Here is a 27677-nt window from a genome sequence, read left to right on the forward strand (position 1 = left end):
AGTCCAGCTCCTGGCACCACACAGGTCTACCCAAAAATTCAGACCACATGACTAAGTGTACAGTCCAAATGCTTCTTAAACTCTGAGAGGCCTGGTGCCGTAACAATATCCCTGGGGAGCCTGTTCCAGTGTGCAACAACCCTTTCAGTGAAGAACCTCTTCCTGATATCCAGCCCAAACCTCCCCTGTCACAGCTTAGGTTCTAGCTATCATTGGTAGGACATTCCAAAGACTAGAAGGATAATCGTAAATAAAAAAATAATTAATTAATTAATTAATTAATTAATAAAAGTGAAATATAAATTCTTCTGATTTAAACCAAGAACTATTACACAGATATCCACAGAAGACTTCCAGTAGATAAATGTTAGTTTCTTCTGTCTTTCTAGTTGCACACATTTTCTCTTCCTTTAAAATTAATTTTACAGCAGAGTACAATGCCTAAAAATTCCCTGGAGACTTTAGCTAACTGAAAAAGGAGAGCTGTTGAAGTACTGTGTACAAGACGTACTTTTCACTACTCAGATACAAGCATCTAAGAGACACTACCCAATCATTTCAGTGATTGCTGTGTGTTGTTTATGGTAGAGAATGGGCTGAACCATTCAACTCAGCTTTAATCCAAACACTATTTAAACTTGGATTGTGCAAAACCTACTGATAAACCAAAGACTGATACTTGACAGTTAGGTTCACCTTTAACCTCTGTGTGTTTGTACAGGGGTTATGTCTGATGGTCAAAATGTTTCCTATCTGAACTATTCAGATCATTGTAATGTAAATACAGTATCTAAAATGATATGTTTTATGCCGTTACTTGTTGATTCCTTTTGAGTTTATTGGGAAGTGTGTTTAAGGAGTTTTATTTATGTTTAATTTGCTTCATATATGATACCCTCCTGGTCCTCTCCACACTGTACAGTCTCCAATAGGTCATACATAACAGGATACATAAAGGAATTATGATTGTGAAAGCTTCACTAAACTAGAATAAGCATAGTCTTCTGACTTAAAAAAAAAAAAAAAAAGAAAAAAAAAGAAAGAAAGCTGAGGGGAGATGAAGGGAGATGAAGGGAGATGAAGGGAGATGAAGGGAGATAATTTTTCAGGCTTTCAGGCTTTTGCTAGTTTGGGGGATTCTTATAATTCTTATAATGACAATAATTCCAGGCCAACCCTGATGTACAGACACACTTATTATGAGGGAAGGCCTTGTAATGGATAAGGTTGTTTTTTCAGATATACATGTATCCCCCCAGATATACATGCTACCACACCCATGACTACATGCAGCTTCAATGTAGTGTACCAAGTGTGTGCCAGCTGCTGTTGTTTGTTTTTTTTCTCAGCTCTCCATTACATAATCTCTGCTTTATTAACAAGACCATATTACTCACAGTAATAAAAACAAAACAAAACAAAAAATATTTCCTTGCATGTTTAAACAGGATTGTTTTTATTTTGTTGACATAAAATCCTTATCCTCATATAAATTTCATACTATTGTATTTCTCATGATTTTACAGAATTCTGAATGTTTCCAATTACTAAGAAATATGGAAAGATAAAGCAACATACAAACACAGACTGTTATTTCTGGTTTTACTTATTTACATCAAACATACAGTAGACACACATCTTCATAATTCATGGAATGTTAAGCCAAAGTCATCAATATGAGCGAACAAATCCATGTTTTGAAGCCTATGTTTTGTCTGATACTCTAAGGTGGATATGCAGAAGATCATTACGTATTCTTCACCACAGGTCAGTTGCTTAGCTACCAGAGAAGTAGAGAACTACTAATTGAAAGTATTCAGTATTGCTGGCAATATTTGCTGCAGGACAGAGGTCTTGAAAACAGTCAGGTATAAATGATGCAGAAGGAGAGATGAAAGAAAAGCCTGTACAACTCCATATTGCTAAAATAACAAAGGTCTTTCTTCAGTACTGATGTATGGATTCTCATCAGTAAAATGGTATTGATTCTGAAGATAAAATGATCTTGTGATTAATTTAGTAGTTGTAGAGATTAGTTATTTCCAGCAAGTTAATATACTGTGTTTATATTTTAAGTGTAATTATTGTTCAAACTGCCGGAGTAATCTCTAATATAGCTCCAACACATTTCCAAGTGTTTAATTATCATCAGGAATCTCTAGCTAATAGGTACAGCTATTAAAAGGGAAAAAAAAAAAAAAAAAAAAAAAAAAAAAAAAAAAAAAGACTAGACAGAATATCTTCATCTCACAAGATCCCTAAAACTCTTGCATTTGGTTCAAATACAAACCAGAAACTCAGCAGCAAAAAATGAATGAATGAATGTTTCTGTTGTTGTTGTTTGTTTGTTTGTTTTTCATTTTATCTAATTATTCTTTGTTATATCTTAGATGTGTGATTGAATCAAATGTAACATTGCAGGGCTTAACTATATAACTTGTAACTCAGTAAATCCCTATTTCTAATTGCATCATTCATTGGACATTTGAAAAACAAATAAACAAATGAAATTACTTTTTGTTTAAGTTATACAGTTATCCATTACAGAGTAAGCCTAGGACTGACTGTCTCTTTGATGCCTTTGTAAAATGTCCCAAAATCTATTCACCAGGGAAAGTAACAACTGAATTGTTTTAGACAATTTCAGGTCACAAAACATCATATTCTAAATAAGACACTCAGTTGGGTATGTATATGACTGCATCACCTTGCAGTGAAGAATAAGGCAGTTTACTTTGCCTTTTGTAGAACTAAAACATGATCTGCAGGGAACACAGCACGAAAGATCACCTGAAGTACAGAGATATGTTCAGTATATCAGGGCCTCTTTAATTCTTACTTATGAATTCAACCTTGTACTAAATTTCCTCAGACAAAATAAATTTTCTCCTTCTGTAAAACAGTTATAGTTCTACAAATGCTAAGACATCACCAGATAGTCTCAGCTGACAGATGACTTCCCAAGGCCTAGGATTGCTGTCAATGTTACTGCTTGTTTTTCATCCCATGGGATGCAGTTGCTGTTGTATTTAAGCCCTGCCCATTAAGCCCAGGTTTTCTTTTCTCTGTTTTACACTTTCAACTCCAAATTACCTGTTCCTTGGAGAGAGTAGATTTAACTTCATAGATGTAGCTAGAAATGTTAACATTGTAGTTCTTATAGAAAATTTGTATTGTCTATTTCATCTGTCTTATATTTAGTACAGGTTCAGCAATTCTTATCTGGTCTGTAGGACTCATCTTCCTCTAGAACAGAAAGTGGGATAGAAAATATGGGTTAATCCCAGCACTGTTGCCTGCCTCCTGACACTCCTGCCATCTATCCCTGCCACGATGGCCACTGTTCCTTTGTAGCCTCAAAGGAGGGGGGAGAAGAGAGGAAGGCTCTGAAGGAGACATCCTGTCTGTCACTGTCACTATCCATGTGCAAGAAGCTGTGCCTCACATTCCAAAATGCTATGCCATACAGAAAGTAAAGAGAAGACCCTGTCTAAGATCAAATCTAACACCTCTCTAAACTGACTTTTTAAGGCTAATTTACGAAATAACTCTCTTACCTCCCTAGCAATAGCAAAATTTCCTTATTACCTCCCCTGCTCCTATTGGGTAAAATTCATCCTCTTTCCTTTGACAGGTGCTATTCTTGCCTTGTCTGTTTGAAATGCCCTGAAATATATATTGACAATTCAGGTGTCAATGAAGGTTTGGTCCCATTTTTTGTGTTTCTATTTGATGTAAATAATAAAACTCCTAACATAGAAAATAAGATATGTTAGAAAGTGTTCTGTAAATAATGTTCTATGTTTAGGAAGCAATCAGGTGATGATTGAAGGAAAAATAAACACTTTTCATCCCATCAGCTATTAAGCAAGATGTTAGACAACAACTAATAAAGTTGCACATTTAAAATCATAAAGTATAGATGATTTGCAAACAATAATTGGAAAAGGCTAAGCTGATGAAGTCTCTGGATCATTAATATTCAATTTCAATGACTCTGAATGTTATGAAAGACTGATAAGGAACTGTCATTGTACATCTGGTTTAACAGAGTAAAAAAAAAAAAAAAAACGCCCAAATAATTATAGATTTTTCAGTCTGACCATTCTCACAGATTAAATAGCAAAAATCCTGATGCAAGATTCAGTGAAGAGATTTAAAGAAAGCTAAAGTAATTAATGACTGTTAACAACTTTTTTGCAAACAGAGCTATCTTTGAATGCTTGGATGTATGAACAAGAACACTGAATGGGGTAATACAGTATCTGTATATGTCACTGGACTACTGTGTCCTCTTAACCACTCAAGCTGCACAGTGATAAATTTAAAGGCAAAACTAAAAAAAACACACAAGTATACAAACAAACAACAACAACAGAACAACAACAACAACAAACAGTAGAGGTCAGTTGGTGAGGTTCCAGATAGCTGAAAAGGAAATAACTGTTAGGTGGAAAAATATGGTAATAGAGTGTCTTAAGTCTGGTTGTGGAATTTCAAAAATAGAACTAGAAATAAAACATGCATTTAAATGTCAGGATTTCAATGTATACAGTTGGCTTTAAAATCAAAAATGAGATCAGACCACTTGATCAGGTTCTACTTTTACAAACTACAAAACTAAATCTTTTTTTCAAAAGTTAAACTACAGTAAGAGCTAGAAACGAACCCATACAGCTAAGAAGGCCAGTAGCACCTTGGAGTGCATTAGCAAGAGAATCACCAGCAAGCAAGTTATGGGAGGTAATCTTTTTCTACTCATCACTGCTGAGATACATCTGGAGTACTGTCTAGTGCTGGGTTCCCCATTATGAGAGACACAGACATACGCAAGTGAGTCCAGCAAAAGACCAATAATCAAGGCTTGGGGCATCCAACAAACTGGGAGAAGCTGAGAGAGCTGGGACTTTTTAACAGGGGAAGAGAATAGTCAGGAGGGATCTAATCAATGTGTATTGATTAGACAACGTGTGTTGATTCCCGGTGGGAGGGAATAAGGAAGACAGAGACAGATTAATCCTAGTGGTGGTTACTGAAAAGAAAAGAGACATGGACATAAACTGAAATATAGCGAATGTCATTTAAACAGGAAAAGTTGTGATCACTGTAAGATGATTGAACACTGAACAACACTGAATGTTGCACAGAGAGTTTGTGGAATCTCCATCCTTGTAGACAGTCAGAGCCCAACTGGACACATTCATGAATAAATTGTTCTGGCTACTTTAACTTTGAGCAGAGGGATTAGACAAGATAGCCTTTATCTAGATGTCTTTTCCAACCTTAAATATTTTTTGATTCTATGATACAATAGCTTTTGGTCATAACCAAAAGAGAAGACAGTTGTGTTTCTGATTTTTAGTAAAAAAAACCTGTGACCAGGGGTCTGAGATGAGGCTTCCCATAATTCTTTATTATTAGATATTGAAATACTTTTAGATGTTGAAGTTAACCTATGAATTGTTAACTAAGTTATGGACACTTACCTTACAAACTTTCCCTTTTTTCTCTTTCATTGTCCAACTCCTTGGTACACATATGATCAATATGTTTTACTCTCTCTCTTTATACAAACAGACAGCATACAATAACAGAAAATTTTGAGGTACTCTCAAACTTGCTGTGAGTTTTACTGATATTTTTCTTTGTCAGTTTTCATGGTATGATCCCTGTTTTTGACAAATAGGTACAACAATGAGATTCCTAAATGGTACTACATCTCAAGGTTTCAGTTTCCTATATGCTCAACAATTTATCAGAGCTGGGAGTTGTTTCTCTAAATTCACATTTAGAGAGTGTTGAAGAATGTTTAGAGAATTTGAAGTTTTACAGTAAAAAAATAAATAAATAAATTATTGTAAAATAAATATATTTCAGTGTTTTCCTTTCCAGGAATTTTCAGACTCTTACCTTTTCTCAGTTCCTTCACCAATTTTCAGAATTTTCTAAGGACTGTAAAATTCTCATCAGGTCTGTTATCAAATGCTTTCACTATATTATTTTTATACCAGGAAATTAAAATAAAAGCAAACACTTTTTCCATAAGTGATAAATAGTTTTCTTTAAGAGCTTTTTTCCACTAAATTTCTTGAAGAAAAAAAAAAAAGAAAAAAAAAAAAAAGAACAAAAACAACAACAACAGAAAAGCAGTATTCAGAACAAGAAAAAGTTCACTGAGAGTCCCAAGTCCCATTATCTCTTGCTTCTTAACCCAGCATCTAATTTCCTCTTCATTCATATATCACTTACTCTGACATACAGAAATATACAGTACCATGCTATTAAACTGGTGGCTTACACAAAGGAATGGTTTCCCACTCATTTTCTGACTCTAAGCTAGTCTTTGAAAATGTCATTTCTGGGTAATTACCTCCCATCAAAAAAAAAAAAAAAAAATCGATATTTGTTTATGCCCAAGTTTATTCATAACTTTTATGGCATGTGCAGAAACTGGGCTCTTAAACTGAACTTGCAATTATAAATCAGGTGTGCTGGTCTCTGAAAAATTATTGTTATTACATTCCTTTGACTTCCTGATATAGTTTCTGATTGTGCAAACAAAATCAGTCTGCATGGTCTCACTGATAGCTGTGGTTTGTTAGCTGCAGAATCAACATTGTCACAGAAATGGTAGTAAGCTCTTCCCACCTTGTCCTCATGACTGTTCTTCATACCAAAAGAAGAAGCTAGTCAAAATAGCCTATGTTAGGAATAGTACTACAACAATATATTAAAATGTATCAATTAATTTGTTAAATTGTCACATTGTTTTAGAATCCTGGAAATTTGAAAAAAATAATAAAATAATAAATAAAAAGTAAATAAAAATAAAAATGAGTAGGGACCTCTCATACTCATAATGAAGACATAATCAAATCTCCATGTCTGTAGCAAATATCTTTCTTAGTAATGTAGCCAGTAAGTAAGACTTCAGCAAGCAGTTTGATTTATTGTATGGACCAAAAAAAAAGAATATTTTATTTGAATAAAGCAGGTGTTTACCTTACTCTTTCAACTCACACTGTTTTTTATTACCTATTGTTTCATTCCAACTACTCTTACTGTGTTTTCTTATTTTTTTGTTCTGATTATTAATTTTATTTTTAGTTACTTTACAGACAGTAAGAAGTCTGACACCATGCCAGGAGTCTCTGCATCTCCTTTTTAGGTGCTCTACTCTGAATTATAAATGCACTATGCCCACTTTAAACCCCGATCATCAAAAACTAACAATGCTCCTTTTACCCCTCCAATCCTGCTTTCTACACCACCCTGCTTAAAATACTGGGTGTCTTTTCAGAATAGGCTGAAATAGGCTGAAACGAGGGAGGAGCCGGCATGTTTATGTTCATTAAAGTTTTAAAGCAGTAAAATAATATACATAGAAATCCAGAAAAAGAATAATCCTTTAAATTCCTACTAGTTCTGTTATTTTAAGTCACCCAAGATGACAACATACATGTATACTGAATTTTAACTTACTCTTTGTGTATTCTGTAGCTCAAAAACATATGAAGTGTTCATCTCCTTTTCCATATGGATTCAGCTTATGCTCAATTTGTATGCAAAGCAAATAATTTGCTCATACTTGTAAAGGATGTGCATTATCAGAACACAACACCTGCAGGACAAAAGAGAGGTTAATTTCATTGTTGCTATGAAGCAAAGGAGATCATTATAGAGCCTGCAGTAACCAAGCTCTGTGAAATAGCTGCATTAGTCATTAACTTTCCAGCACTAAATTTCATATCAGACTCAATTAACTACTACATAGCTTTTAATGCCAATATTTTTCAGATGCAGCTCTTGTTTACTAATAAGATTTCCCATCACAGCTATCTTTGCCATTACTTTGCTGGTGTTATTATTCAAGTCTTTAGTTTCTCCATAGAAAATGGGACAATGAAAATCACATATTTGCTGAAAGTATTCCTTAAATTATGCTTCAAATTTTTAAATATTTAAATTACACTTTTCAATAAAAGGTAATGAAAGTATACAAGATGAATGTCATTTATGCATTATAACCACAGATTGGAGTTGTCAAAGAACTTCTACAAATGTGATCAGAAAATTTCTGTTACTTTATATTTTCATGATCAAAGCCCTTTAAATAAGAAGTGACCTTTAAATTTGTTATTATCTTATCATATGGAAAGCCAAAGCTCAGAATAAAAGTCACAAAGTAAATATAACTATGAAATAATTTGTATAAGCAATTAGCATAACATGCATATATCAGTAGCAGCTAGATTAAGAGATCAGATTGACCACAGCCTATAGAAAAATATTCTAGTCTTTTTCTCTCTGGTGTCCACCCACAATTTTGCTCTTTTGGAGGGATGAAGGAGATCCTTAGATTCAGATAGCACCATCTGTAGCTTTACCTTATTTGGTTGATTGGTTCGATGCCTTTATGCCCTTTGTATTACTGCTAGTTTTTTTTGTTTGCTTGTTTTTTGCTGTTGTTGCTTGTTTGTTTGTTTGTGCTGTGCTGTGGGAGAAATTACAAATGGAAATGGCCAAATTATAAATCAGAGTTATATTTTAGATTTGAAAAATACCCAGGCACTCACAGTTTACCTGTGAAAAAACCTAGTTTTGAAAACACTTGTGAAAGCACTTCTCTCTAGTTTGGAAAGAACTGCGAATGATATATTTAATATCTATAGTCAATGTATCTATATCAAGTATCTATAGTCAATGTTGGGATGTTTTTGCCTTCACGGCCTCAGAAAGCCTGAGTAACAAGTCTGTACAACAAAGAACTATTAAGCAGTAGTAAGTTTTGTGGACATAGTATGGAAAAATAATTAATGAAGGTATCCAGTGGAAAAGTAGTCTTTAAAGTTGATTCTTATAGACTGTACTTTTTCTAATGCAACAGAAAATCTGCTAATGTTGTAGCCTGGTATGTTTTTTCCTGTTTCTGTGACTTCTCCAGCTTTCTCATCTCTTTTGTTCAAGATCGTCTCCTTCTGCATGTTTCTATCATTTGCTATGCTTTACTATTCTCTTCTGGATTGGGACTATTGGAAAGAATCATGCAGTAGCTAATATGAGTTATGCTGTTTTCATTTTATTTATTTATTTATTTATTTATTTATTTATTTTTAAGGAAGTTATGTAGCTTAATGACAACCATCAGGAAACAAACAAACAAAAACCTCTACCAGTTACCGTCTGGGACAAAGGACTTATCAATCACAAAGCATTGGTAACAACTACCAAAAGTAAATTTTGTACTATTTGTAAAGATCATGTCGTATTGAGAATTCTGGTGTAAGATCTATTCATGTTTTCTCACAGATCCTGTATGGGGCATTCACTATCATTCTCCTTGTGCTGGGACCAGTTGGGATTACTGCTTTATTTGTACCATTGGGCATTTTCTTCAGGTATTACTCATCTGATCTCATTTTGATTAGAAAACCTATAGGAGCAATATCTAAATGGTATGGAAAATCAAAAGAAGGATCTATGTTTAGGGCAACTCTACAGTAAGGAGTGGGATTGCTGCCAAGAGCAATATTTATCTGAAAGAGCATATTTATGAGCTTCACTGAGGTTCTGTGTAGCAATATCATGACATAGAGATGATGCATTGCATCTCATGCTGAATCCTGATGTTATAAAAACATAATGAAGGAGCCCTCGCCATTGTGTTCCCAGAAGCAAAAAATATTTTAGCAGAGGGCTGCCCTCAGTGACCTGCAAGGTTGCAGAAGAGAGATAGAAATGTAAGACACAGTAAACAAGCACAATTGAACTAGAAAAAAGAACATACTCTTACCACAGAGTACAGAGAGTTGGGCATATGTCCATGTGTGTGTGATTATTTTTTTATTCTAAAGCTCCCACCTTAGATAAAGAAATAAGGTTTTCAGGCAGAGCACTGTCAAAGAAAAATGTGTTGTTAAGGAAATGATCCATCTGTCAGATGAGCAAACAATCTGAGAAAAATGTGGTGGATTTGAAAACTGTTTTGATGAAAGCTGTTAACAGAGTTTTGCTTCCCCACCTCATCCTGTGCATATAGAAGAATCCTACTAAACAACAAAAGAAACTAATTTCATTTGTCTTTCAAATAGTGTTGTGGAATAAGACTTCCCAGGTAGACTTAATTAAAAAAAAAAAAAAAAAAAAAAAAAAAAAAACAGAGTTCACAGCTCCTATCCCAGTTCTCCAGTATTCTTTGCAGGGCAATTGTATGAGGTATTTCTCATCTTACATTGGGATCAATTCTTTATTTACTAAAGGGGATAATCTGTATTAATAATGCAAAAAGGTCTCATGTGTGAAAACTTTATTGTCTAGTCTAATCATTTTGCATGTTGATCTCATAGAGGGAGATCTCCAAGGTTATACAAATTTAATACAAATTCAAAACATAATTTGGTATAGGTTACTTCTCAAAGTTTACACAGTTTCAATTTGAATTGTGGCCTCAGGGGTGAAAGGCCATTAAATAACCTAGTGATCCATGAAGACAGTTTCAAAATGTACAGTAGGTAAAATAATATGAGATAGTTTCTGTATTTGCATTTTTAATTTGTTGCTGCTAAAGAACATTATTAAAAATCTTCATCTTTGGTATATGTTTTTTCTCTCCAATAAACTAGTTGAGCTTTTCATTACTGACTATTACACATTCCCTGTGAGACCTCTCGTCCTTCTAAACAAATGTATAACGATCATCTCTCTGGATGCTTTCTGTACTGCCTTCTGTCTCCCACATGTATCCTGTAAGATAACTGGGTTTATAAGTCAGAAGAAGCAAAATTCTCCCTTCCTCCCATCCAAACATATTGTAAGCAATCATAATACTCTTTACATGCATACCTGTAGTAAATAAAATAATGTCCTTATGAGTATCTCACCTAGTTTTTTGCTTCCTTCAGTGAAACTTGACAGTAAATTAATTGAAAAAATTTCATTGCTAAAAGGATGCAACATCCTGAGAATAAATGATAAACCTCTTTTCACATGGCATGAAGTGTTTAATGTCAGGTAAACATTCTAAAGGATATCCTTTGTCCTTTGCACCTTTAAGTGGATGACTGGCTACTGCAGAAGTTAATTGCAAATTGAACATGTATATTTTCAGGAAGAGACTAGCCTTTTAGATTTTGATTTTAATATTTTCAAAAGAAAAAGTTGTATTCCCTTACTGTTTTTAAAATAATAGATTCATTGATAAATCTAGATTTAAACAGAACCTTGGAAAGCTATCTTGTCCAACCTCATTTTGAAAGCAGGTCCTCAGATTAGGTTTTCCAGGTCCCTGTCAAGCCAAGTCTTGAATACTTCCAGTGAGGGAGATTCTACCACTCCTGTGGGGTAGCCTATTTAAAAATATCTATTATTCTCATATAAAAGATTTATTTACTAAAGGGGTGCACTGCCATTTTCTCAACCTGCTGTTTAGCAGAACCTCCATGTTTCTACTTGGGATTATTTTTACAATTAGAGTTTGAATAATTTCAAATGGTCTTCCTGTAAATGATGAATAAAATACTATTGTCTGCAAGATTAACAATTTATTTTTTTTTTGCCTTTAGTTTGTGAAAGAGATGGAATTTGATAAATTAAAAAAAGGATTAGATAAAAATGGCAGAGCTATTGCAGTTAGAAATTAAAACACTATCTACAGATACCTTAAAGGAGGCTGTAGCGAGGTATGGGTTGGCCTGTTCTCCCACGTGCCTGGTGATAGGACGAGGGGGAATGGGCTTAAGTTGAGCCAGGGGAGTTTTAGGTTGGATATTAGGAAGAACTTCTTTACCAAAAGGGTTGTTAGACATTGGAACAGGCTGCCCAGGGAAGTGGTGGAGTCACCATCTCTGGCAGTCTTTAAAAGACGGTTAGATGTAGAGCTTAGGGATATGGTTTAGTGGGGACTGTTAGTGTTAGGTCAGAGGTTGGACTCGATGATCTTGAGGTCTCTTCCAACCTAGAAATTCTGTGATTCTGTGATTCTGTGATCTTAGTAATGTCCTGAGGTAAACTGTATTTTTCCATGTCGGTTGTGACTTTAATATAGCTTGATGGGAGTTATAAGGTAATATTGGATTTAAGGTAATATCTTGGATTTATAAGGTAATAAAAAGCATGGTGTAAAGTAGTAGAGTGAACAGAAGTGTGTAGGGTAGCAATTCATGGTTTCCCGTGACTGTGAGGGGATAGACTCCGTGACTCCAATGTTTATAATTCATATACATCAGATGCCAAAGGACTTCTGAAGTGAATATGTATTAAAAGTCAAAATATTTCTCATTACAAGTGTAAGCTGCTTGAGATTTCAGAAATAATAAGCAACTGGATAATCTAGATTGTTCTCTCAACTTCAATGTTAAACCATTATATAATTCTTCATTGGTTTCCTAATCTTCTACTGCATTCCTCTATTAAAGAAGGAAATTCACAAGTCTCTTTTTTGAACCCTGGAAAAGTATAGAATTTATTAATGAAACGTATGGAAACAGTCATGTACCAGGTTGATTCAGAGCTAAAGTCCTTTCTCCTAGTTTCATCATTCAGATTATGTCTATAAACCAAAAGCATGCTTACCACTGTAATTACATCTTTTTTGCACAAATAAATCAGTCTGTTAGGAGAAGAACAATGATTTTGTTGTTGTTGTTTTTGTCTTTGTTGTTGTTTTTCACAGAATCACACAGAATCACAGAATCACAGAATTTTCTAGGTTGGAAGAGACCTCAAGATCATCGAGTCCAACCTCTGACCTAACGCTAACAGTCCCCACTAAACCATTTCCCTAAGCTCTACATCTAAACGTCTTTTGAAGACCTCCAGGGATGGTGACTCCACCACTTCCCTGGGCAGCCTGTTCCAGTGCCTCACAACCCTTTCAGTGAAGAAGTTCTTCCTAACATCTAACCTAAAACTCCCCTGGCTCAATTTAAGCCCATTCCCCCTCGTCCTGTCACCAGGCACGTGGGAGAACAGGCCAACCCCCACCTCGCTACAGCCTCCCTTGAGGTACCTATAAAGAGCGATAAGGTCGCCCCTGAGCCTCCTCTTCTCCAGGCTGAACAAGCCCAGCTCCCTCAGCCGCTCCTCGTAGGACTTGTTCTCCAGGCCCCTCACCAGCTTTGTCGCCCTTCTCTGCACCCTCTCAAGCACCTCCATGTCCTTCTTGTAGCGAGGGGCCCAAAACTGAACACAGTACTCGAGGTGCGGCCTCACCAGAGCTGAGTACAGGGGGACGATCACCTCCCTAGCCCTGCTGGTCACACTGTTCCTGATACAAGCCAGGATGCCGTTGGCCTTCTTGGCCACCTGAGCACACTGCTGGCTCATATTCAACCGACTATCCACCATCACTCCCAGATCCTTCTCTGCCTGGCAGCTCTCCAACCATTCCTCTCCCAGCCTGTAGCTCTGCTTGGGGTTATTGCGCCCCAGGTGCAGGACCCGGCACTTGGCCTTGTTGAACTTCATGCAGTTGACCTCAGCCCATCGGTGCAGCCTATCCAGATCCTCCTGCAGAGCTTTCCTACCCTCAAGCAGAGGGTTTTGTTGTTGTTAATCCTTTAATACCAAGCAAGCATGAATACAACTTACAGAGTACTCTGATTGGTGACCTTAGAGGTTACAATCACCCCAACAAAGGTACTCACAATATGCAGAAAATTCTAATTTTCCACTAATATAACCACATAACTCATAATGATCCTTCACGTGGTGGAAACCTACCAGTAACAGCTCCTCTATATCGACATAAGAATGGCATTAATATGTAAATTCCAGGATTCAGAAAGTAGGTTTTCTTCAGTCAACCATGCTGCAACAACAACAAAAAAATACTTAGTGACCCACACAAACCTTAAAATAAATTTTGAAATCATCTCATAAAACATAACACTCATACAATGTTCTCATGAATGAACCTAAGCAAACTTGAAGACTATTAGAAAGGAGTGGAAACTCAATGAAAAATCACTCATTCCACTTACTGAGAAGACACATTCACAGTGGGTGACCAATACAATAATAGCTTGTACAAACAGGATTCTTAAATTTGAATTTTAATCTCCATTGAGTTTTCAAAAAGAACCCTCATTTATGTCTTCAAACTTTTGTCATTCTCTAGCCTTTCTTTAGAGAAGATCCTTTTGCTTCCTACATGCAACAGTGTCCTTATAGTTAGTTTCTTATAAAGCACTGTGATTACTTTATGTTCAAATGCAGAGCTTTCAGAAGAACAGTGACAGGCTTACACATTGATCATTTATGACTGAAAAAGCAAAGAGGTATTTAGTTGGAGTAAGACCTTTTGAAATACAAGATTTTTGTTTTGAAAAGACACTTACAGGGATGCTGAATTTACCAGACTGTAATGCAGATTGTTGATTTGAAACCAGCTCATCTTATACATCCACAAATTTTTTGACTCATTCGTTTTGAATTATATCAAGCCACTCAGTGTTTCTTCTGCAGACTCTGAAATATCAAAATATATTTCCATTATATTTGCTTGGCTTTCTTATCTTCCTCAGTTTTTTTATTTCCTGAAATAAATCTCTCTTAAAGAAAGTTTTTCAAATAAACAACTTATCACTAATGAAGTAAATATATTGTTTATAAAGTTAATATTAGATCCAATACCTGTTTCATAGTCCTAGTTTCTTCTAGTTCTTGTAGTTTCATACTACAAGAGAGTTCTTAGACTTACCTAGTTTACACCTACCTCACTTTTGATTTATTAAGAAAAACAGCTAGTTTTAAGAGCTTTAGGATGCAAGGAGAGGAATCCCCAAAACTGCTATGGGAAAAGGACAGCTCAGAGACTGAAAAATTGAAGTGTCAAATTTTTCACTGTTTATGAAAAGAAGTTAGATTTTTCTTACTATTCTACTTGACAGCAACATCTTCTGAACAGCTACCAGTTATTACTACAAAGATGTGGTTTATTAAAACTGGGAAAATCAAGAACTACCAAAAAATAATAATAATAAAAGAAGAAACATTAGTTTCATAAGTGATTTTTTACAATTTAATATGTTACGTCTTATATGTATGCAATATTCTGTTTTACACTGAACTTTTATAATATTTGTAATTAATAAATTTGGATCCATAAAAATTAATAAGCTTTATTTACTATAACTGCAATGTAAAATATATTATAGATATAAACTATTATCATGCAAACTAATCTGTCTTAGGGGAAAAAAAAAGTATATATATATATGTATATATATGTCCAACAGCTAACATAAGAAAACAAGGAAGAAACAGTTAAACTGGTAAAAAGACCAAGCAGTTGAAAAACACTCTATATTTTCAAACACATATTCTATACCATTCATTTAGCAATGATTCTCCTCAGTTCTCATTTCTCCCAAGTTTGTTAGCATTCCACTAATAACCTGCTTACCTCAGTGTGTCGAACTTCATGGAGTGATTCCCAAGTCCTTTCAAACTCTGTCAGCCTTGACTGAAGAGGTAATCTCCTTTTCTTCAGATTGCAGAATCAGAGAATCATAGAATCACACATCATCATCTAGGTTGGAAGAGACCTCCAAAATCACCTAGTCCAACTTCTGACTCAACACTAACCTGTCCTCCACTAAACCATATCCCTAAGCTCTACATCTAAACATCTTTTAAAGACCTCCAGGAATGATGACTCAACCACTTCCCTGGGCAGCCTATTCCAATGCCTAACAACCTTTTCAGTAAAGAAGTTCTTCCTAATACCCAACCTAAACCTCCCCTGCTGCAACTTTAGTCCATTCCCCCTTGTCCTGTCACCGGGCATGTGGCTAAATAGACTAATCCCCACCTCTCTATATCCTCCAGTAAGGTACCTATAGAGAGCAATAAGGTCACCCCGAGCCTCCTCTTTCCAGGCTATACAACCCTAGCTGCCACAGCTGCTCCTTGTAAGACTTATTCTCCAGACCCCTCACCAGCTTCATTGCCCTTCTCTGGACATGCTCGAGCACCTTGACGTCCTTCCTGTAGTGAGGGGCCCAAAACTGAACATAGTACTCGAGGTGCAACCTCACCAGAGGCGAGTACAGGGGGACAATCGCTTCCCTAGCCCTGCTGGCCACACTGTTCTTTATACAAGACAGAATGCTGTTGGCCTTCTTGGCCACCTGAGCACACTGTGGGCTCATATTCAGCTGACTGTCAACCAGTACTCCCAGGTCCTTCACTGCTAGGAAGCTTTCCAACCACTCATCTCCCACCCTGTAGCACTGCTTGGGGTTACATGTACTTTCTTTGCAAAAAAATGATGGACATGTTCCAACATGGCTGAAAGTTATCTGAAAAGGGAATTAAAATCATTACCATTTCTTTTTATCCTTAATTTAAGTGTTATTGACAATTAGCTTAAGAGCTAAGCTCTGTCTTATCTGTGATGATGAGTCAATAGATTAGTGTGTATTTCAGTTCTGTCCTCCTCTCTAATTTGAATTTTTTAGTGTTTGGATTACTCTCCAATCCATTCAGACTATCATACCTTTATTTATGAGAACATTTGAACATTTAAGAAAGTTTACTCGTCTGTGAGAAGTCGGTAGCATAGTAGCATCTAGGGTTTTTTTTATTATTATTATTATTATTTGTTTAGTTAATTAGCAGTAGCAAAAATCATGTGTTTTTAAAAGTTAAGTTTTTTGCGATACGTAAAAATACATGCTACATACAGATGCAAGCAGTTTTGAAATTGGATGCACTTTTTATTTTTAGAGTATACATTAATATATTAAGGACACTGGGTTTAATAATAAAAACGAATTTCAGAAATGAAAAGAGAATCCTCTGTGATGCCAGGTGTTTAATTCAGGTGTTAAATTTCTATAACTAACATTAACAGTGAAAGCCCTTGTTTACTATCAGCAGTTCATGGGCTTACTGCAAAAAAGCTCATATTCTCTTCACAGATGCTGTTAGTTCTGTTCCTTGTTTGTAGGATATGCTGCTCAAACCAGCATATTAAACATTTCATAAAGTTGTTATCAATTATTTAATTTGATATTGATAACAATGGAGAGAAAACAAGCTACTCAGCTCATTACCTACAAATTTCTAGCTTTCTTCCATCCAGGCCAGTCAAGGGTAAGGCTTTGGATCATAGATTTACTATTAAATTTTGCTGAGAGGAAAAATTAAAAGATAGTAACTCAAGCATAAATGAAGGGAAATAAATTCTTACTAAAACAAAGAAATAGCTATGACAAAACAATGAAATCATATTCCATATATTGAAAATAAACTGGAAACCTCCAAAATAGTCTTGACAATATTGTCTTGTCTTGACATAAAAGTCCAGATGTATTAATCAACAACACTCAAAAAATCTTAAATATTTTTTTTCATATTTTTCATGATACTTTCATGATTTTATTTTTCATTACTGTCTGTGTATCCAGATGTTCATAAAACACCTTTAAAATTAGCTACAAATTTAAAACCAAATTTAAAATTACATTGAATTTATCTAACTGATTGAATTTATCTAACTATGATGCAGCTGGTTCGCCTTTTTATAAAAGTGAATATTCTTATGAAAGGATATAAATATATGTTTTTTACAGTTCTAAGTATTGAAAGATAGACATGATGTTCCTAACATCTGATGGTGAATAGTCCCTTTAGTATTTAGTTTTAGGACCTTCATCCTTATTTCTGCTACTTATGTTCAACTGAAATTAAAGTACAAAGAATATGTTAAATGTTAGCCTCCTGTTTCAAAAAAAAAAAAAAAAAAAAAAAAGGTATTAAATGTGTTCATATTCAAAAAATTCTGTTGAAATTAAAAGCAGATTCTTAGATTGATGAGTTGGTTTCTTTGGTTTTGTTTGTTTGCTTGTTGATGTTTTTTGTGTTTTTTTTTGTTGGTTGGTTGGTTGGTTGATTTGGTTTGGTTTGACTTTTGTTTTCATTTGTTTGTTTCTTGAGACCTGAAATGGTCTTAAGAACTGGCAGGTTTACCTGAACTGTTACAAAGGCACCTCCTCGTGTGAAATTTGTTTCCCAAAGAAAATATATTCTTCAAGAACAGATAACATCCAAGAGTCATCTTATATTTAACCAAGATATGTTCAAAAGACTTGGAAAATTTTAGAATCTGAAAGTGAGTTTCAGTCTGATCTTAAATTGAAATTTAAACTAATCATGATTCTTATTCAAATAGTACCTCTAATAGAAATAGGAGACTTGTATCTTTTCAACCCTAAATCAGATTTTGTTTTTTTTTTGAATGAATGAACAATAATTTATTAAATACTGCACAACCAATTCAAGGTTTTCACTAAAGCATTGTAATTATAGCTTCAACCAATAGTTTCACTACTCTAATTTAAACCGATGTTAGGTTGCTTAACACTCCCAGTTTTACCCACATAAGAATACTGATACCTCATCTTTATGGTTCAGCTTTATACCTCAGCTTTTACATGCTTCCCAGAGATTTCTATAAGACAATGTTAGAAATTACAGCAATGGCCTATATTCAAATCCAAGGTTGTAATGATGTTCTAATGCTTAGAGTAATTTCAGGCCTGGAGTTAAAAGAAGACTTCCATCAGAGCAGAGACATTCTCTGTCAGAGCTGTAAAAATTGCTGAGCCAATGTCATGAGATCGCACACCTTTTCTTTGCTTGCTTGTACAAAAAATCTATACTGTGAGTAATAGACCTCATACGTATACCTCTTAAGTAAAGATAGAATGAGAAGCTGGGGTGCGGGTGGGGAGTAACCAGAGACACTCCTCACCTCCCCCCCCCCAAAAAAAAAAAAAACAAAAAAACACCATAAAACAACAAAGGGAAGGGAAGGGAAGGGAAGGGAAGGGAAGGGAAGGGAAGGGAAGGGAAGGGAAGGGAAGGGAAGGGAAGGGAAGGGAAGGGAAGGGAAGGGAAGGGAAGGGAAGGGAAGGGAAGGGAAGGGAAGGGAAGGGAAGGGAAGGGAAGGGAAGGGAAGGGAAGGGAAGGGAAGGGAAGGGAAGGGAAGGGAAGGGAAGGGAAGGGAAGGGAAGGGAAGGGAAGGGAAGGGAAGGGAAGGGAAGGGAAGGGAAGGGAAGGGAAGGGAAGGGAGAATCTAAATAAAATTATAGAGTTCCATCAGTACAGAACAACAATCTTTATAAGATTTTATCTTTGAGCAGCTTCTGTAATTGAATGTCGTGGAAAATTACTTCTCATTAAGTACAATATTTTTAAAGAAATTAATGTGATATTTGAATGGTTTTGCAGGCCAATGCACATGCAGCTATTAGCCATGAAAGCTAGCTATGTAGGAGTGAACTGATATTTTGATTTGCACTGGTTACAACTTTTAAAGCAATGATGCTTCCATATAAAACCAAGATTCAATTTATATAACTACAGAGGTGAAAGACCAACCTTCTATTGGAATACCCATTAGTTGAATTGGATTCATAATACGACTGCACTGCAGATCTGCAGATTACATTAATTTAGAGATGAAAATCAGTAGATATATAGCAAATATTTTACACTTCTTATATACAGTGCAGTGAAACAGCAGTTGAAATTATGTAAGGATGTAGTGACATGTCATCTAACCATGTTTGCTATCCTGTGACCAAAGACCTCTTTTGTGGCACAGAAATCATTTACTTTTTCACACATTCATGGATCATAGACTCCAATTAAATACAAATAGCTTCAAATATTTGACAGGTAAGCAGATTTCACAGATGTTGTTTAAAACAATTTGAGAAAATCAATGCCAGATAACCAACTGATCATTCTTATTGTTTTAAGTGAATAGCAATATTAAGAAGAAATAGTATTTGCTTAACTATACATCAGCAGGGAACATTTCAGAATCCTGAGCTTCCAAGGCAGCAGGATGTGATGCTTTGTTATAGCTGTCAAGTTTGCTGCATTGCAGGCTAATGGCAGTGGTTTAGGACAGCAGTGTTAATGCTAATGTTCGAAGACTGTCATTAACCAGTGCACTCGTTCTAAAATAAGACATTAATTGACCCCACAGGAGTGTTAAAATGTAAAAAATATTGTCTGTTAATTCTGAACATTAGTCGATTTCTGCTAGATTTCTGCCTCTGCTACTGAAGCAACATAACAAAACCAGAAACAAACTTTTCATATAGAAACCTCCTCAAAGAATTGCTTATACAATTAGACAGAAGAATGTAACAAAGAAATGTTAGTTCTATTTCTGCTCTCTCTTTTACACAAATATACATAAAACACCTGTACGTAAACATACACATGCATTTTGTTTAATTTCCCTAAATATCTCTACTGCCTGATACCTACTTGCAGCTTGCTTTTCAATTTTTCATGTTTTATTATATTAGAAAAAATAAATCATAACTCAAAGAAAAATTGATACTGCAAAATTACATAAAAAGGTATAAATCATCAGATTTTGTTTTCTGACTGAAAACATCAACTATGGTCCCAAACACTGATATTCAATGAGATATTGTGTCTTTATCATGTCTAGTTTTTGGTAGCTATCCAGAAGAGAAGATTTCAAGAACAAGCATACACACTTGAAAATTACAGCATAGCTTTATATGATAAGGTCTTTCTGCTTAAAATATTTCTCCTTTGTATTCTTTAGAATCTTCATTTCTGTATAATTTTCCATGAAACTGCTTTCCTCGCTGGGATTTTATGTGAACCTAATTTAGATTTTTGGAGCCTTAAATTTCCCTAAAATGCACCCCAAAAAATCCATAAACCCAACACGTTTCAAAACTATTAGGGTTCTAGGAACCCAACCTGTATTCTAATGGTCCCATCACTAAACTCAATTACTTCTATTTTCTACAGCTAGTGCACTATGCCTATTACCTTCAGGGCACCAACTTGTAATTGCTATTCATGTAAGGCTTTTATCTCTAGAACTATCCATACACATTCACCAAAGTGATGTACAGAAAGGGTGAAAAGAAGCTTAGAAGGTTGCTCAATAGCTTGTTGTCTTAAAAGGACGTACTGTGATCACTGAACCAGAGGTAGAAATCTTGTACCACTAAATTGAACCCTTCAATTGAACCTATCAGAGGTTCCATATAACCTATAGGCATGTTGGTGCCATCTGCTTTTGTCAAGGGTGAAAGTTATATGGGAGAAAATTAGCCTTGCACATGCAATTTAAAAGGATTAGTCACATGTATGTCATTGCAGAGTATGGTACTTCCATCTGGGTGATTAAACCAGAAGTTAACTTTAATTGGTCAACACTGATTAATTGAAAGGATGATGTAAGACTTTTTTTTTTTAAATCTTGGACTTAAGATCAAGAGATTCAAATACAAAATTGTGATATTTGGATAGTTTGTTTCTTGGAGCACTCTTGTAGAAAGTACAGGTTGGGAATGAAGAACCTGCAACAGGGATTAGTGGAAGAGGCTGGAGGCTTTGATAATAAGATCATGATTTACATGAACAGGATAGATGATGAATGAGAGGGTATACTAAAGGGCATCTGGAGTGGTAGAGTGCATGAAGAATTAGACTGAGATAGCTCAGTCTTCCTTGTATTCGTCTTGAACTCTGGAGAACCTCTCTATACAAAGATCCCTAGCCAGGAAAATCTTGGCTTTCAAATAGAGGTGATCTTGATTTGCTTTTCTGGACTGACTAAATGAAATGGCATTATGGAACATTCCTTCCTTACACCTCACCTGGAGGCCTGGGCATCTCTTCCTAAACTCTTGAGAACACCAGAAAAAGAGAAGGGGATATTTTTAGAAGATTTAAACACCTTTCTTCCATATGTTAGCTAAAAACAAGTCAGAGATCCCACTACTTTCCTGTGAGGCAAGGCATGTGCGTGTCTTTTCCCCACACTTTTTTTTTTTTTTTTTTTGACACGGGATTTTGCCTGTGCTCAATTCTAGTACCTCAGATTGTGCCAGAATTTAATGACATGTGGGTGTAGGGCCTTTTGATATCCTTTCTCTGAGATAATATTTCAAGAATCCCTGATGCTCCTGTAAAGGTGGGAATCTCTGGATTTCAAGTTACTGATGAAGTTTTAAAGAGAAAAAAAAAAAAAAAAAAAAAAAAAAGTTGATGTTTAAACTATATCTGTGATTTATTTTCTTGAGCTTTCAGCTCCACAGCAATACCACCCCCAAACATTCAAAGAATAATTATTTACCCTACAATTACATTCTAGCAAGTAATAAAGAATTGTAAATATGAATCATATAGCAATAACTTTGTTATAATACTATTTGAAAATTTCAGCTACCAAAACGGACATCAAATTCTAAAAGTAACATTTCTATTTCTCTTTGAAAAATGAGGGATATTCTGAGAGATTAAAAAAAATAAATTAATTAATTTTAGCTCTTAAAAAATTATTTAGCATATCTTGAATATTACACACTCATGCTTTATCTTCGTAGATAACATAACAGTCAAAGAAAAGGACACACTGAGTGAAAACTCACTTTCTCCAAGGAGGGCAATCAGTCCAGTGAACAATTTACTCTTGGATTCAGTTCGACCACAGAGGTTAGAAGTGAAAAGAAAAAAAAAAAAAAGTGAGAGAAAAAAGAAAATATGTAGTCTTTCTTTCAAGGTTATTTTTGAAGGTTATTTCCTTCAAAGTTGTTTCTTTCAAGTATCTCTTTCAAGGTCACTCAAGGTGCCAAAGAAGGATATCGATGTTTATTCATGTATGTCAGACTTTTCACTTACTGTATACTAACTACATCCTGTGCATCCCCTTTACGGAGAATCTTTCAGAATGTTTTGATCACATAATTATAAATACCATCTGATTATAGCCCCATGCTTATGCACTCCCTCTTCTTGCTTATGCACTCCCTCTTCTATGTTTTTGTTTTTTTTTTTTTTTTTTTTTTAACAACAAAAAGATTAACTTTAACAGCTTTGATGAGCTCATAACTGTGGACACCAAAGCAAATGCCTGGTAAAAGCAAAAAGAAAGTTAAGTGTTGCATTTGTGTTTACTTGCAAAGTATACATAAAAGTAGCTGCCTGGGAAAAACACATGGGAGGGACTTTATAACTAACACCTATTCAACTCTTAGTGATTCTGTAGAATAAATTCCAAACAGAAACCTCATGACAGAGTTTCTGAGCTGTATCACAAATGATCACTAACAAATTCCCCAAGAAACACTGTAAATAATCAAACTTCAGAACCTGCAAAGATTATCACCACCATTTGCCATTTGCTGATGTGAAGGCATATTTTCTTTCTAAATGTGATTTTTATTTATTTAATTATTTATTTTTTCCCTCAGATTCTGCTCTCCTCCTGAATTTTATGACAATGTTTAGTGGTGAATGTGACATTCATTTTTTGGCAGGCATTTTTCAGATTTAATCTCACTGATGGCATAATATTGCATGTCTTTATTCTCAAATTAATAATCCAAATTAGGTAAAGAAATCAAAAAGAGAATTCCAAATGATTACATATATTTTAATTCAGAACTGTTTTTTAGTTCAGATGCAGATTTTCATTACAATCTCCACCCTGAAGGTATTCTTCTGCCCTCTGCTGAAGCAAAACAATATATATAGTGAAAGGAACTAGTTCCCTTTGCTAACTATGGATGAACATGCAGTAATAGCATGAACCCCCATGCCATTTTGTAAGAAAGTGTTTATGCAGAAAGATCTTGAAAATGTAAGAGATGTATTTTGAATGCTCTATTTTCCCTCATTTCTAGGTCTAAATTATATCAAATTCCTTTTGAGCTGCAGACTTAGGGGTACTACTAAAGAGACCCATTGTAAAGCAGTTCCTTGAACCTTCCCTGTCCACAGTTCAGATCTGCAAACTTCAATGCCATTGCAGGTGTTGACACATATCAGGATTGCTGACACTAAGTGCTAGGAGGTGGCCTTCTTGGTCAAGTCTAGATGTTCACATCTCCAATATAAAGCTCTAATTCATAAAGAAGCTCAAAGACAAAAGAAAAACTTCCGTCATACTCTCTGGAGTGCAACCCCTAGTCTTCAGCTGACTATGATATTGCTATCAACTGGAAAAATTCTATGGAAACCTGTTTCTTGTGAGGTTACAGTTTTGTCTTTTTGTGCTGAGTCAGAAACCCTTAAACTTTGAATTTGCTGAAGTGAACTCAACATCATAAAGATGATACACAATAAAAAATGATACTGGATAATCATTTCACAAAGTAAATAAGGGAAGATGTCAATGCCAATAATAAATATGAACATTTAAATATTGGTATCAGAAAAATAAAATAAATCAAAATACATTAATTAGCTTGTATAAATTTCATAGAACAAGACTAAACTAAAAATACAGATAGAAGACTTAAATTTGGAGAAAAGTAACCAAATTTAATTTGCTGATTTTTGTTTTAAATTTTTAAATGTAAAAATTATGAAAACATTAAATATTAATTAACTTTCTATTTCACTTGAACATTCTGCTCTCAGCTTTACAAAGGGATTGGAGACTTGTCCAGTGATGAATTATATTTCCTCAATAGAGAGGAGTGAAGGTTCAGGGACACATTTTCTGGCTTAGTCTGTCCAGCTCGTTTGCTGTCAAGGAAACAAAAATCTCCCCAAATTGTTTGAATACATATGGATACCCATATTAGTACTTCTACTCTTTTCATAATATGAACATAGGGGACATTTCAAGGGTGGGGGAGATTATGAGCAAAAGAAAAGCTAGATTACATGCTTCAGTGATATATATTCCCTAGTGAGCTGAAATGATTTAAAAGAAAGTTTGAATTGGTTAAAAATGACCTTATATTCTGTAACAAATTACAGAACATTTCCCATTGGACTTACTTCTTGGAATACTTATTTTTAATTATCACGCATTTCAATGATATTGAGAGGTCCTATTCATTGCTCATGACTCCTATATAACAGAATATGTTTGTATTATTACTGTAGGCAACATACCTATAAATTCTCCTAGTTTATGCTCACAAATTTCAGTGTGGTGAAAAGTTCAAGAGAATTTGACAATGATTCAGAGAGTATATTTTATTGTTCCAAAAGAAATATGTTTACAGAAATTAACAGAAACTCATACATATGTGAAGAAAAAAAAAAAAGGAAAGGAAAGGAAAGGAAAGGAAAGGAAAGGAAAGGAAAGGAAAGGAAAGGAAAGGAAAGGAAAGGAAAGGAAAGGAAAGGAAAGGAAAGGAAAGGAAAGGAAAGGAAAGGAAAGGAAAGGAAAGGAAAGGAAAGGAAAGGAAAGGAAAGGAAAGGAAAGGAAAGGAAAGGAAAGGAAAGGAAAGGAAAGGAAAGAAAAGAAAAGAAAAGAAAAGAAAAGAAAAGAAAAGAAAAGAAAAGAAAAGAAGAATACATCTCTGTGCTGTTCCTACCACAAGAAGTTTTGTTTAAATTGCCATTTTCACTTAATAGTATTTAAAATTATTTTTCTTAATATATACTGTCATGAAAACAGAATGTATTGTATGAGATTTGTTTAAGGATCAGATAGATTAGGCCTCTGGTAAGCACTTTAAATTGTATAACAGTATTAAAACCCATTTCATATAATCATATAATCACAGAATGAATTGGGTTGGAAGGGACCTTAAAGATCATCTAGTTCCAACACCCCTGCCATGGGCAGGGACACCTCCCACCAGACGAGGTTGCTCAAAGCCCCATCCAACCTTACCTTGAACACTTGAAATGGTCGTGATACCGACCTTTGAGGAATACCATTTGTCACTGGTCCGGTTTAATCACTGGAACATGATTAAGTTCTTTAGCAAATAACATTTAGCAAATAAACATTCACATTGTTTTTGAACTGTGAATATATTCTGGAAATATAAAGTATAGGCATAAACCCAGAATAAATGTACAGCAAAAGTAATAGCACGAACAAACAGTGAGCTAACTTTTTCTGAATTTTGGAAAATCTTGATTCAGTCATTGTAGCTTCAGAGACTGAAGCTGCAATATTTGCAGTGTGTTCACATAGTATATGTTATAGTGGTAGAAAGGATTTTTTTAATTTTTAATTTTTAAAACCTTTTTTTTTTTAAGTTAAAAAAAATGGCTAGACAGGCTTATTCATTTTAACAAAAAGTACAGGAAAGAGACTGAGGTCAGGTACCTTCTAGGAACCCACCACAACAAGCTGTTAATGCTGAGGGCTGGAGGTGCCAGACTCTGGGGAGGAGGCTGTATGCATAAATCCATGAGGTGAAACAAAACTTTGAACAAACACATTGTAGTCAAAGGACAAGGAATTTACTTAATAGAGTAAGGCCTGGGATAACTGATAGCCAAACTAACACAAATATTCTCTGGAAAAATTAAGCAAAAGGAAGTATGATAAGGAAGCAAGGAAAATAACAGGTCCTTTGGTAGATGGCAAAGTGTCAGCAATATTTTTCACAGGCACTCAGTTGATCTCTGCAGGTTACAAGGAAAACAAACAAAAAATTTCATTTTCAGTTTATGGGAATTGTGAATGGTCTGGGATATGTAATCTTAACCTGAACCATCACCAAGAAATTTTCAGGAACAGAATATGGTACTTCCAATATACATGGTATGAAGATGGATTGGGGATTTTTTTTTAATTCATTTTGCTTTTGAGGAGTCCCCTAGCTCTCATTTAAACAGGGAGTAGTAGACCTCCAAAAGTTATTACTATTAAGTTCTGGAGGGTGTGGAATGTCAATGTGGTGGTTTTGCCCTCTAGAAAATAGAAATAATTACGATGACCTGCATTGATCCCAGTTGAGTTAAGTCAGTAAAGATGGAGCCTAATTAAATTACAGTCCTTGCATCTTGTCTTTCCTTTCATGTCCAGGACAAAGCCCAGTTAGCAAGTAGTTCTCGTACATTTTGTGCACTCCCTGAAGAGTAAAGTTCCATTACATTTTAATGGCTACTTTCTGCAAACTTTGCCTTTGAGTCTTTGTAAATCTATGTCATCCCTCTTGTACTGAGCCAGTCAAAAGATATGCACCTATCAGTGAAAGATGTGCCCTTTGAGTGATTTCACAGCACCATCCTTTATCATGATGTTGTGTTAGAGTGCAATTGTGGGCAAGATGGAACATATTCATACTGATTCCAGTGTCCTTGCTACCCAGGGGTTGTTTTCGAAGTGCTAAAGAGATGAAAGAGGCAATCAAGAAAGAGATTCCATTTCATTCTCCAGTAAAGGATCATTCAGCTTGTTTTCGTGCAGTGTGTTTTTGATGACTGCTGACACATGAATAGAGAGACCTTAAGGCAAGTCCAAATCCTCTCATAAAAAGTGACAAAGGGCACAAGGCAGGCTCACTTTTTTCTTACCATCTGCCTTCATTCCACTGGCATTCTGAATACCTCATAAGTACCTCATAAGTACAAAATTTATTAAAAGAAAAAAGTAGAACTAAGCCAGGAGGGAAAACTTCATAAAAGAGAAGGTACAGGAACTTAGCAGGGATATAGACAGCTGCATTTTTGTCCTGCTTGCTTAATAGTGTAAACAACTTTTGTTGGTTAGCTTTGTATGCGACCATTCAGGAAACCCTCTATATAGACAATGTATCTTGTCAACCATTTCCTGTGTGTGTATAATGTAATTCGTCACCCTGCACTGCCTTGGCAGCAGCCTTGTGAAGAACACACTGAATTAATGAATATTTCATAAAGATGTGATTTATTAGCATTTCTTTGCCTCTGCTTTGAAAAGGATC

This window comes from Aythya fuligula, chromosome 5 (genome assembly GCF_009819795.1).
Source record: "Aythya fuligula isolate bAytFul2 chromosome 5, bAytFul2.pri, whole genome shotgun sequence".
Lineage (NCBI taxonomy): Eukaryota > Metazoa > Chordata > Aves > Anseriformes > Anatidae > Aythya > Aythya fuligula.